Source organism: Xyrauchen texanus, chromosome 1, assembly GCF_025860055.1.
Source record: "Xyrauchen texanus isolate HMW12.3.18 chromosome 1, RBS_HiC_50CHRs, whole genome shotgun sequence".
Taxonomy (NCBI): Eukaryota; Metazoa; Chordata; class Actinopteri; order Cypriniformes; family Catostomidae; genus Xyrauchen; species Xyrauchen texanus.
In genome coordinates, this window is record NC_068276.1 from 61,494,015 (window position 1) to 61,507,291 (window position 13,277).

At 36.9% G+C, this 13,277-nt stretch overlaps 1 pseudogene; it reads left to right on the top strand.

Moving 5' to 3' along the window:
- The window catches only part of LOC127644378 (GDP-fucose transporter 1-like), a 99,643-nt pseudogene extending 89,618 nt beyond the window's left edge, over positions 1 to 10,025 (top strand).
- Positions 10,026 to 13,277: the final 3,252 nt, after the last annotated feature.

Here is a 13,277-nt window from a genome sequence, read left to right on the forward strand (position 1 = left end):
TTGAACGCTGTGCTTGTAGCAGATGTCACAAGAGAGTGTGAAGCGTGCAGCAACTGCGCACTCTATATTTATACAATTAAATCTTTAATAATCGCACTGAACCATATAACTAACGTTTCATCAGAGGTGTGAAATAATGGCCAAAAACACAGAACAGAAAAACCATGTCAAAATAAAAGTTTGGTTCAAAATAAAAGCTCGAAGTGGGAATTGAAGAAATCACTGACAGACATACTGTATATTACTACAATGTAGTATTTACTGCAGTAACAAGAATAATAATTATATTTTCCTTTGATTTAATTGTAATAATTTTATTAGAGACCATTTTGATGATTAAATGGAATTAAACTTTAAAACATGGAACGTAATGTAAAATAAATTAGTTTTTAGTAAAAAATAAAACCAATAAAACTGATTTCATTATGTTCATAGTAATGTTCACTTAATCTGGAAACTCAAAGGAAACATTCAAATTATCTTTAACACGGATACATTTCACAACTGTGACTCTATATTTAACAATAAATATATTAAATAAAAGCATATATTTGGATACTCCATTGAATTACTTTACAAATTTGAAATTTCCTCTTTATACTTTAAACTTGACAGATTATTAAAGCCATTCATAACGAATAAATGATCATATCTGTAGGGCTGAAAGAATTAGTCGACATTATCGCAGAGTATTATAATAAAAAAATGCTAAATAAGTAAATACAGAAGCAGTGTCGTCGTGAAATAAAGCGGAGCCATACCTGCTTTTCCACTTGAGCAAAACTTGCCCATCAGAGCGTCTAAAAAGGAAACGCTGCGCCGTTATATTCTGTATTAATGCATCCTTTATTAAAGTTTAAATAATAATGAAGCGGGCTGTATAAATCAGCACAGACTCAGAAACTGGCATTTGTCTGTGCGGTCAGAGTCGTGTGACAAACAGCGCAAGAGAGTTTCAAACTTCTCCCGGCTGATACACTGTCCCGCGCGGAGACACTCATCACATTTCGAATGTGCTCTACATTACCGCATATTTTTGAAAACATCGATGTTAGGAAACTGAAAATGGAGTACGCAAACGGAAATGTGTGGAAAAATAATATAAAAGTGTTCTGTCGACTGTCTTCCCACCCATCCCTAGTTAGGACAGAAACTCAAATAACATGACATCTGGTTAAAAACACAGTTTAACACTGACTCACTACATGCAGTATGTGCAGTATTGTACAGTGCTGCGAATACGTATTTGCCCCCATCCTGATTTCTTCTGTTTTTGTGTCTCATCCTAAATTGTTTCAAAAGTTCTAGGAAAAAAACACAAAAAACTAACATAAAACAAAGGCAATCTGAGTAAACAACATACATCCATCCATCGTCAACCGCTTATCCTGTGTACAGGGTCGCGGGGGGCTGGAGCCTATCCCAGCTAGTAAACAACATACAGTTTTTAAATTATATTGTCATTAATTGAAGCAAAAAAGTGATCAAATACCAACTGAACCTTTGTGGAAAAAGTATTTGCCCCCTTAGTTACTAAATCCCCAAATCAACACCTAAATTGAACTTTTCCAGCAGCATGAAGTTGGCTAAAAGGTCTCGCCCAGTAGCACACTATGCCAAGGTCGAAATAAATTCCTGAAATGATGATGAAGAAGGTGGTGATTGGAATACATCAGTCTGGGAAGGCTTACAAAGCTATTTCAGAGTCTCTGGGACTCCAAAGAACCCCAGTGAGAGCCATTATCTCCAAATGGAGAAAACTTGGCACAGTAGTGAACCTTCCCAGAAGTGGCCGACCTCCAAAATTCCTCCAAGAGCACAGCGACGTCTCATCCAGGAAGTCACAAAAAAGCCAAGGACAACATTCAAGGAACTGCAGGCCTCACTCGCATCAATAAAGGTCACCGTTCATGACTCCTATTTAGTTTTTTATATTACATTGAAATAAATTCAAACGAAGACTGTTTTTACTAAATCAGCGGAAAGGCGCTGGCCAAAAATGGCATCCATGGAAAAGTGGTGAGGCGAAAACAACATTAAGTCTTGTCTGAATTTTGCCAAAACACACCTTGATGATCCCTCAAAGCCTTCCGGAGAATGTTCTGTGGACTGATGACTCGGAAGTGGAACTGTTTGGAAGACAGGCGTCCCGTTACATCTGGCGTAAATCAAACAAAGAATACCACTAAAAGAACATCATACCTGCGGTCAAGCACGGTGGTGGTGGTAGTGTAATAATGTGGGGATGCTTTGCTGCTTCAGGGCGACTTGCAATAATTGAGGGAAACATGAATTCTGCTCTCTACCAGAAAATCCTAAACATCCCGTCATCAGTCCGTGAGTTGAAGCTCAAGCGCAACTGGATTATGCAGCAAGACAATGATCCAAAGCATAGGACTAAGTCCACGTCTGAATAGCTCAAAAGAAGCAAAATGAACGTTTTGGAGTGACCTAGTCAAAGTCCTGACTTGAACCCGATTGAGAAGCTGTGGCAAGACCTTAAACGGACAGTTCATGCTCGTAAAAGCCCTCCAATATGGCTGAACTAAAGCAGTTCTGCACAGAGGAGTGGGCCAATATTCCACCAAAGCATTATGAAAGACCGATCTCCAGTTATTGGAAGCATTTGGTTGCAGTTGCTGCTGCTAAAAGTGGCACAACCAGCTGTTAAGTTTAAGGGTGCAGTTAGTTTTTCACATGTGTGATATGGGTGTTGGATAACTTTACTGCTTCAATAAATGTTCTGTTATATCTCGTTTGAAGATCTAAAAGAATTTATTATGAAAAATACACATAAATATAAGAAATCAGGAAGGTGGCAAGTTTTTCACAGCACTGTATTTCGTTGAGTTAGTACTCACGGCAAATGACATGACGAGGTTAATCATGCCCTCTTTGTCATCGCCCTGTCTTCCACTCAAGCTGTACCATTCATCCACAACACTGCCCTCTCGCAGGTTCTCTGGGATAGTCACGTGTGTCCACGCAATGCGATCATCCATGGAGAATGCCCGCTGTCAAACAACATAAAACAGTCATTAGTTAATAGAGCTTAGTGCTGGCAACGTTAGCAGTAAGTACTCTTACAGTACTCAACTATATAATTACATGAAAATGCCCATCCCTAGAACAAAAAGCAAGGTTTTATAGGCAATGCGAACATTTCATTCCAGTCCGACCTCATCAAAGATCTCCAGATAGAAGGAGTCCACCCCGGGTGGGACAGTGGACTGAATGACTTTGTTCCAGCGGGGGTTCTTTGCTCCGTTGTGAGCAGTGGGCGTCTCATAGACAGCAAACCCCAGTCGAATCCTGCAGTAAGGGTCCATGCGTGTCATGCCATAGTTCTTTGCAAGCTTTGCCTGAACAAAAATCAGGAATGTCATGTTAAATAATAGCAAGAATATAAACACCTCCTTTCAAAATGTCCAGGCTTTGTAGCTTTGAGATACAGTATCTATAGAACGGTTGCTATGGTTTACTCAGATGGTCAGTGTGTTGAGCATGGCTTACTAGTAGTTTACTACTACTAAATAATCAAAGTACCTGTACTACTGTGATGCTGAGGCGACCAGCCGTTCCCAGAGAGCCTCCGTACTGCAGCTGTCGTGCAGCCTGAGCGTCTAACTGCACTTGCTGCTGCAGATGAGTGGGGGTGATCCGCAAGAAGTCCTGCGGCAACTCACCAATATAGACCTGAACACAGAGGATACAAACTGATTTACCTTCTACTTTAAATGCTTCTAATTCTAGAATTGTGCATTTTTCAAATCTTTATTATGAACTCATAAAAACTCCCTTTTAATTATAAAAACATCTGATTTGGTCATTTATTGGTTGTGTCAGTGCATGATGTTTGTCTGCAGCATTTTATCTAAAGCAATATATTTTTCTATTGCCAGTACTTTGGTCATTTTATAAAGACCAACATGCCAATGTGACAATTGTGAGCTGTACATTTGAATTTAGAGGCATATCTGTCTTTATTTATAACATTTAACTTACTACAACTGTTGTTATTATTATTATTATTATTATAGTATTTTTGTATCATACCTCACATTCACATTCATCATTTACTCACCCTCATGCCATCCCAGATGTGTATGACTTTCTTTCTTCTGCAGAACACAAATGAAGATTTTCAGCAGGATATCTCAGCTCTGTAGGTCCATACAATGCAAGTGAATGGTGACCAGAACCCTGAAGCTCCAAAAGCACATAAAAGGTAGCATACAAGTAATCCATACGACTTTCAGTACCGCCGCTCTCTATAAGCAGACTACGTGGTCTGCGTAGGGCACCAACTCCCTAGGGGGGGCACCATCTTACCCTAGGAGGGCACCAGAAAGTCCACCGGCTGCCCTTACTCGAACGTTATACTTTATTCAAGGACCCGAAAGCAGTTGCAGAACACAGATGATCGCTTCGTGCTCATATCACACGACCCCCGCCCAGCTGGAACTCTGCGTAGGGCAACAATTTGGCCAGCGGCGGCCCTGAGTGGTTTAAACCATGTCTTCAGATGCGATCCAATTGATTTTGAGTGAAAACAGACCAAAATATAACACATACCGCCATTGCAATCTATAGGCACGATCATGATTTCAAGCTCGATTACACTTCCTAGTGTTTGACACATGTGCAGAGCGTTACATGGCGCTACAGGAAGTGTAATCGAGCTTGAAATCAAGATCGTGCCTAGATATTGCAATGGCAGTATGTGTTATATTTTGGTCTGTTTTCACCCAAAACCGATTGGCCTGCTTTAAAAAACATGTATTAACCATTGGAGTTTAATAAGTATAGCCATTTATGTGCTTTTTAGCGCTTCAAAGTTCTAGTCACCGTTCACTTACATTGTATGGACCTACAGAGCTGAGATATCCTGCTGAAAATCTTCATTTGTGTTCTGCAGAAGAAAGAAAGTCAAACACATCTGGGATGGCATGAGGGTGAGTAAATGATGACAGAATTTTTTTGGGGTGAACTGTCCCTTTAAGACATACTAGTAGGAAGGATGATTTATCGGCGATAAACGTGACAACTTCGATTATCAAAGCAATCGACTGCTTATTTCGTACACTTAATAAACACAGTACGACTTAAAATAACATTTGATAACGTTTTATCAACACATCGTCACCTCGTGCACGTGATGACGAGTCGGGCGTTACTGCTGCACACAAGAACTGACGAACATGTTTATTCTTTTACGTGACGTTGTTGTTACGATCGTGACAGTTTGATATTTGAATGCTACTTGAGTTTTCTTTGTCGTGTATCATCAGTGTCGCATGCTGGTATGCGGGTATTTATATAATGCGCAATATCCAACGTGTGTTTACTTTCATTGGGGTTGTTGTTTGTTGTCAGTGTGTTGAACAGAAATGACTCACCTGCCCCCGTTGCGTGCTAATTGTTGTTGCCATGGTGAGGAGATGGACGGAGTTTGTCTTACTGTTCAAATATTGACAATTCCTAAATAATTGCGATACTCTTCACTAATCTCTGACGATATGAATCAGCGAAGCTCACAAAATGAGGAAATGAGGAACCGCGCTCCACCCCGCCCCATCTGAGACAAAATAAAAATAAAAGTTTTAAGGGGCTCTTTACGGCTCTGCACTAAAATTATAATAATAATAATAAATACATTAATAATATATATTTACGCATTTTAGTATAATGATACTACCACTAATAATATAAAAATAATTTTAATTGGATATTTAAAAAAACAATTAATAAAACGTTTCATATTTATTTTATTTTATTAAAGATAACTCAATTCAATTAGATTTTTAATTTTATTTTTTCTCCCCAAATTGGAATGCCAAATTCCCACTACTTTGTAGGTCCTCGTGGTGGTGCGGTTACTCACCTATTTTTACTTATTTACACTATTTTTGTTATTCACAATTGCTTCGTGATCTGTGCAGTTTCTTATAAGTTAAGAAAGCATCCACGAAACACATACATTTAAATAAATATTTTGTTATAAAGAGGCAATATTTTGTAGAATGAAGCCACTTTGTTTTTTTTTATTTATTATTATAATTTTTTTAATCGCATTTTCTCCCAATTTTTTCCCTCGTGGTGGTGCGGTTACTCGCCTCAATCCGGGTGGCAGAGATCAAGTCTCAGTTGCCACCGCTTCTGAGACCGTCAATCCGCGCATCTTATCACGTGACTCGTTGTGCATGACACCGCGGAGACTTACAGCATGTGGAGACTCATGCTACTCTCCACGATCCACACACATCTCACCACACGCCCCATTGAGAGCAAGAACCACTAATCACGACAACTAGAAGGTTACTCCATATGACGCTACCCTCCCTAGCAACCGGGCCAATTTGGTTGCTTAGGAGACCTGGCTGGAGTCACTCAGCACACCCTGGATTAAAACTCAAACTCAGGGGTGATAGTCAGCGTCAATTTACTAAAAAGAAAAAAAAGAAAATGTGGGAATTGTGTGGGTGATAGTCAGCGTCAATTTACTAAAAAGAAAAAAAAGAAAATGTGGGAATTGTGTGGGTGATAGTCAGCGTCAATTTACTAAAAATAAAAAAAAGTAAATGTGGGAATTGTATTATTATTATTTTTTATTATTATTATGCTGAGTTTATCAGAGTTGTGCACCCTTCAGAATGGAATATAGAATTATTAAATAAGAATAATTAAATAATTGAATTTCAACTGCGTGTGTCAAACTGAATGCAGAATTAAGGGCACTCATATATATATATATATATATATATATATATATATATATATATATATATATATTAGGCTATTTTTAAGATTTACTCATTTTAGTTTAAAAACAAATTTCCATCAAATTGAATTGAAGTGTAAATCAAATGTATAAAACTTAAAATATTGAATAAAATATAAAATGTTATTAAACAATTTAAATGTGTGAATCTAAAAATTATTTTCGAAATAAAAATACAATCAAATGAAGAAATGTAATAAATGCACTATATTTGCACTGATCACCCATGGTGAGGAATTGTCATCAATGGGGTTGGCTGTTGTTTCGATATGCATAGGAGAAAGGAGGAGCTCAAAATTAAAAGAGCTTCCTGTATGAATGTGCAAAAGATTGGGAGCTTAACTTTCTGATGTCCAGAAAGGTAGGATTCAAATGTGTATATTCACAAATAGCTTTGTCTTACAGTCAATGTATGCTACTTTACTATATAGGCTGTTACTTTATATCTAGATCAGAAAGTAGGGTCGATAAATGTAGTAAATAAAAGACTTTTGCTTTGCCTTTTGTGTAGAGACAGAGAGAGGGACTCCTTTCTTGTTCCTTTTTACTTGTTAATTTACTCCTACAGCAAATGTTGTTATGATTATCACATCTCGTTGTAAGAGTCGATGTTTTAGTTTAAACTTTGTGGGGGTGAAAATGTATATAAAAGCGTCAGGACTTTAAGAACTTGAACATTAAACCAGGAAGTTGAAATGAGCAGGTTTTGCTCTCGCGCTCATGAGGGCTGCCAAGTCTGCGGGCTACTTTAAACTGTTTCTGTGATTCAGTGACGTACCATAGCCAAGGGAGGGTCAAATTAGACCCAGGCCCACCCAGAGTATTGGAGATTATTATGTCTTCCAATACATATTAATAAAATAGTTTTCTGATTTCTAAAAAAAAGGTTGAAAGACCTGTTTCAATGCACAGCCTCAAAAAAATTTATAAAAAATATAAATGAATAATTGGGTCGAACAATTACATCAAAAGTAACAGTAATTAAATTACTGAAAAAATAAAGAGTAATCCCAATACTTTTTCAATGAAAAAGTAATTTAATTACAGTAAATAATTACTTATGAATGCATTATACCCAACATTGGTGGTAAAGATTGATTGAAGACACGTGGAAGCAACAATATAAATGACACCCAGTGAAATGTATGGCACGTTCTTACTTTATAAATATCGCAATGCATCAATCGCTGACTTCTGCCAGGCACAATTTATGTCAGTGCATGTGGACCATGTAAATGTATAATGCTGCTACTTTACAAAAATACAATAAAAAATCTAAAATATATGGCTTTTACGTTTTTGGACCGTTTTTGTCATGTACATCTGGCAACCCTGACGCGCAGCGCATATACCAGGAAGTCGACGCGAATAATAATGCACACTAACTGACATGGTTCCTCTCTTGCTTTATTTCCTAAAACATGAACAGGACCCAACTGAAACGATCCAGGATATTAAGGATGGCCTTCACAGACTCCATGCACCCGGAGGACAAAGACGAGTCATTCGCTTTGAAAGCGGTGAAAATCGCGTCCGTCGTCGCTCTCTACTGGTTAATTTCCATCACAATGGTATTCCTGAATAACTATCTGTTGGACAACAAGGACCTGGACGCGCCGGTCTTCATCACATTCTTCCAGTGTGTCGTCACCGTTGGACTGTGTTTGCTCATGAACGTGTTCGCAATCCTTTGGCCGGGATACGTGGATTTCCCGTCTTTGAAACTGGACCTGAGAGTGTCCAGAGAGCTGTTGCCATTGTCGGTGGTGTTCATAGGCATGATCACGTTTAACAACCTGTGCCTCAAACACGTGGGAGTCGCATTCTACACTGTCGGCCGCTCGCTCACCACCGTATTTAACGTCATTCTGTCTTACGCTGTTTTAAAGCAAACGACGTCATTTTACGCACTGTTGTGTTGTGGAGTCATTCTGGGTGAGTCTCTCGCTCTCTCTCTCTCTCTCTCTCTCTCTCTCTCTCTCTCTCTCTCTCTCTCTCTCTCATTTACTTCCATTCTGTCTCACTGTAAGGCAGATTATTTTTTATTTTTTAAGGAAAAATAGGAAAGGAATTTGAGGAAAGAGTCTAAATAAATGTTTGTGGTGTATATATATATATATATATATATATATATATATTTCTTTTTATATATATTATTTTTATATATATATATATATATTTTTATTTTTATTTTATATATTTTTTTTATATATTATTTATATATATATATATATATATATATATATATATATATATATATATATATATATATTTTTTTTTTTTATTATTTTTTTATTTTATATATATATATTTTTTTATTTTATATATAAATAAATATATATATATATATATATATATATATATATATATATATATATATATTGTTTTTTTTTTTTTTTTTTTTGTCCTGCAAATAACATTAGTAGCCCAAAGAACAAATATAATTTTTTCTTTTTCTTTTTTTTTTTACGCTGAAGAAAAACTGATAGTGGTCCGTAATTAAATCGATTATAATATGTTTACACGTACGCTGACTTTGTTGGCGTTGCTTCTTTCCTGCAGGTGGATTCTGGCTTGGTGTGGACCAAGAAGGCGTGGCTGGTTCCCTTTCTTGGACCGGCGTCGTTTTCGGCGTCCTTGCCAGTCTTTGTGTCTCTCTCAATGCCATCTACACCAAGAAAGTGATGCCAGCGGTGGATGGAAATATCTGGAAGCTTTCCTACTACAACAACCTCAATGCCAGCGTGCTTTTTATACCCCTTATTGTCGTATCAGGGGAACTGAGAAACTTGTTTAATTTCAGCAGACTGACAGATTAAAATTTTTGGGGCATGATGACTCTGGGTGGCTTGTTCGGCTTTGCCATCGGTTACGTCACAGGACTTCAGATCAAGTTCACCAGTCCATTGACGCACAATGTGTCGGGCACAGCCAAATCCTGTGCGCAGACTGTGTTGGCAGTAATGTACTCCGGCTCCAGTAAGAGTGTGCTGTGGTGGACGAGCAACATGATGGTGCTGGGTGGATCTTCTGCATACACATGGGTCAAAGGGCTTGAGATGAAGAAAGTTCAGGTGCCTCTGGACACACAAAACACTGCCACACAGAAAAGTAAAGAAGCCTTGGGGGTGTAGAACATTTCTTAAGCATCTAAAACTACTTTAGGATCTTCATGTTATGTATTGTATATTTTATTGCTGTTTGATCATTTGATGTAAATAAATGATTTTGCCTAGTTGCTGTCCCTGACACAGTAGAGTCATGTCATCATTTTTTCAATATGGTAAAGCTTTTTGCAGAATAATTTAGTTTTCAGCCCCTTTGTCCACCCTGTTTCTGACCTTTGCAATTAAACTGGCCCTTATGTAGTGCCGTGCATTTGAGACCTGTAAGAAAACAGCATGTAAAGTGAGATAAAGTCTGTCTTATTAAAGATGAACTTTGATTCTTCAGAAGGAGCGGCAGGTACATTACAAGGATTGACAGTAAACGTTACAGTGTGTTTTCATAGCAAAATAAACAAGGGCTGGGTGATATGGTCAAATAGTTTCACTATATATATATATATATATATATATATATATATATATATATATATATATATACACTGGCAGCCAAAAGTTTGGAACAATGTTCAGATTTTGCTGTTTTGGAAGGAAATTGGTACTTTAATTCACCAAAGTGGCATTCAACTGATTACAGACTATAGTCGGGACATTACTGATGTAAACAACAGCACCATCACTATTTGAAAAAAAGTCATTTTTGATCAAATCTAGACAGCAGCATCACTCAATCACCTCATCCTCGAGTAATCATGATAAATTGATAATTTGGTGCTAGAAAATCACTCACCATTATATCAAACACAGCTGAAAGATATTTGGTTCATTAAATGAAGCTGAACATTGTGTTTGTGTTTGTTTTTGAGTATGCAATAGACTGGCATGTCTTAAGGTCAATATTAGGTCAAAAAAGAAACAGCTTTCTCTAGAAACTCGTCAGTCAATCATTGTTTTGAGGAATGAAGGCGACACAATGCTTGAAATTGTCAAAAAACTGCAGATTTCATCCAAATGTGTAACTACAGTCTTCAAAGACAAAGCACAACTGACTCTAACAAGGACAGAAAGAGATGTGGAAGACCAGATGTGCAACTAAACAAGAGGATAAGAACATCAGAGTCTCTAGTTTGAGAAATAGACGCCTCACATGTCCTCCGCTGACAGCTTCATTGAATTCTACCCGCTCAACACCAGTTTCATGTACAACAGTAAAGAGAAGACTCAGGAGGACTTATGGGAAGAATTGCAAAGAAAGAAACTTTTGAAACAGAAAAACAAAAAGAAAAGGTTCGAGTGGGCAAAGAAACACAGACATTGGGCAACAGATAATTGGAAAAGAGTGTTACGGATCTGAACCCCATTGAGCTTTTGTGGGATCAGTTAGACTGTAAGGTGCGTGAGAAGCGCCCAACAAGACCGACACATCTATGGCAAGTGCTACAGGAAGTGTGGGGTGAAAGGTCAAGTGCTACAGGAAGTGTGGGGTGAAAGGTCACGTGCTACAGTAAGTGTGGGGTGAAAGGTCACGTGCTACAGTAAGTGTGGGGTGAAAGGTCACCGGAGTATCTGGACAAACTGACCGCTAGAATAACAAGCATCTGCAAAACTGTCATTGCTGCATGTGGAGGATTTTTCATGAGAACTCTTTGAAATAGTTTAAGAAAAAAGTTTTAAATTGTAATAGTAATTTTTCATGTTATTAATGTCCTGATTATACATTGTGATCAGTTGAATGCCACTTTGGTGAATAAAAGTACCAATTTCTTTCCATAAGAGCAAAATGTGTACATGTGTATATATATTATATTGTTCAAAACTAAGACAAAATGCATGTGTACATTTTCTGGTTGTTGAAGTCGGACATGTTAGTATATGATAAACTCCACCTGTGGTTAATCTGCCAGTACACCTGTGAGAACTGAGAGGAACTGACTTCATACATTCACTAAAAATCACTGCCACACCAGTTGCAGTTAAAATGGCAAAAATGCATCAGATTTGAATTGTTAAGGGTGACTTAAGTGATCATAAACGTTTTGAAGCCTCTGTGTGTTCAATAATCAAATGGAAAAATAATCTAACTATTGATTACAATGAAGGAAACTCTTTATTTAGATGTATTATTTCATTTAGACCAGATTCTTTCTGAAGTTTCTCCATTTTCAACAGTTGCATTGCCAATCTGACAGAGAGACATTGCTAATCTTAATTTACAAAAATTAAGATTATTTTAATGTAAATATTAGTTTTTTGCATTATTAGTTGTGATGCTTAATGATTGTTAATTAATTTTATTTAGCATTTTATTAGATTTATTTGCCTATTGTATAAAATGCATAAATTAACTTTAGTTTAATTCTTCATTTGTTTAATATCATATGGTCATTGAGATCGACCCATGAGATGATTAGAGGAAAAGATTCAATGAATTAAAAGAAAAACCTTTGTCTATTTTTTATGTCAGTATGATATATTTAATATGCTTTTTGTATTTGAATAATATTCCCTAATTGCCCATTTTGAATATGTAAAGGCATTTTGTATTTCTGAGGATGTATTTTAGTCTAAACATAAAAAGACACACAGAATACACCACTGAGTCATCCGTTCATTTCAAATATTTCAATTTAATAAATGCAGTTTTCCATCTGAATAATTAAAAAGAGAACATATTACCTCTTATTATTATTAAATTAAATCAATCAGCTCATATTTTATGCCATAATATGTTTAACGGCCAAGAATAAAATATATTAAGAACTACATCAGATGTTACAAATACAATCAGAGGAATTCTTTACATCAATTTTTTATGCATTTTGAATTTCAGCATTTTTGGCCTGAGCCCCTCATTTCTAAATACATGACTGTATAAGACCGGACACTTGTTGGAGGGAAGTCCTTAACTTTTAACCCTTCTGTGCTGTTGCCTTTCCAAATTCAGCGTAGCTGTTAATGGGGCAAGAATCAGGCTAAAAAGTTGCAGTAAATCTGTAAAAACCTAAAACCTGTAACAGGACGGAAGGGCTGAACACTTTCATGAGTCACCACTAGAGCTCACTAGTGACATTTGATTCTTTGTGGGGTCCAAAACATTCATGCTCCAAAAAGTACATAAAGGCAGCATAAAGGTAATCCAAATGGCTAGAGTGGTTTAATCCATATCTTCTGAAGTGATGCAAAACAGACCAAAATGCAAATCCTTATTCACTATAAATCATATATATATATATATATAAGTCTGTATGCCAGAAGGGTCCGAGCTGGGGAGGCAAGTGGGGTGGCAAAGTAAATTGGTGTGCATGTGAATTGGTGGAGAATCTCTGTTCTCTGCGACTCCATAAACTTTACAGCTTAACTAAACAACATTTAGTAATTACAAGTAATTAACCCCATTGCTCACAGAAGCATTCAAATATACAGTATGACAT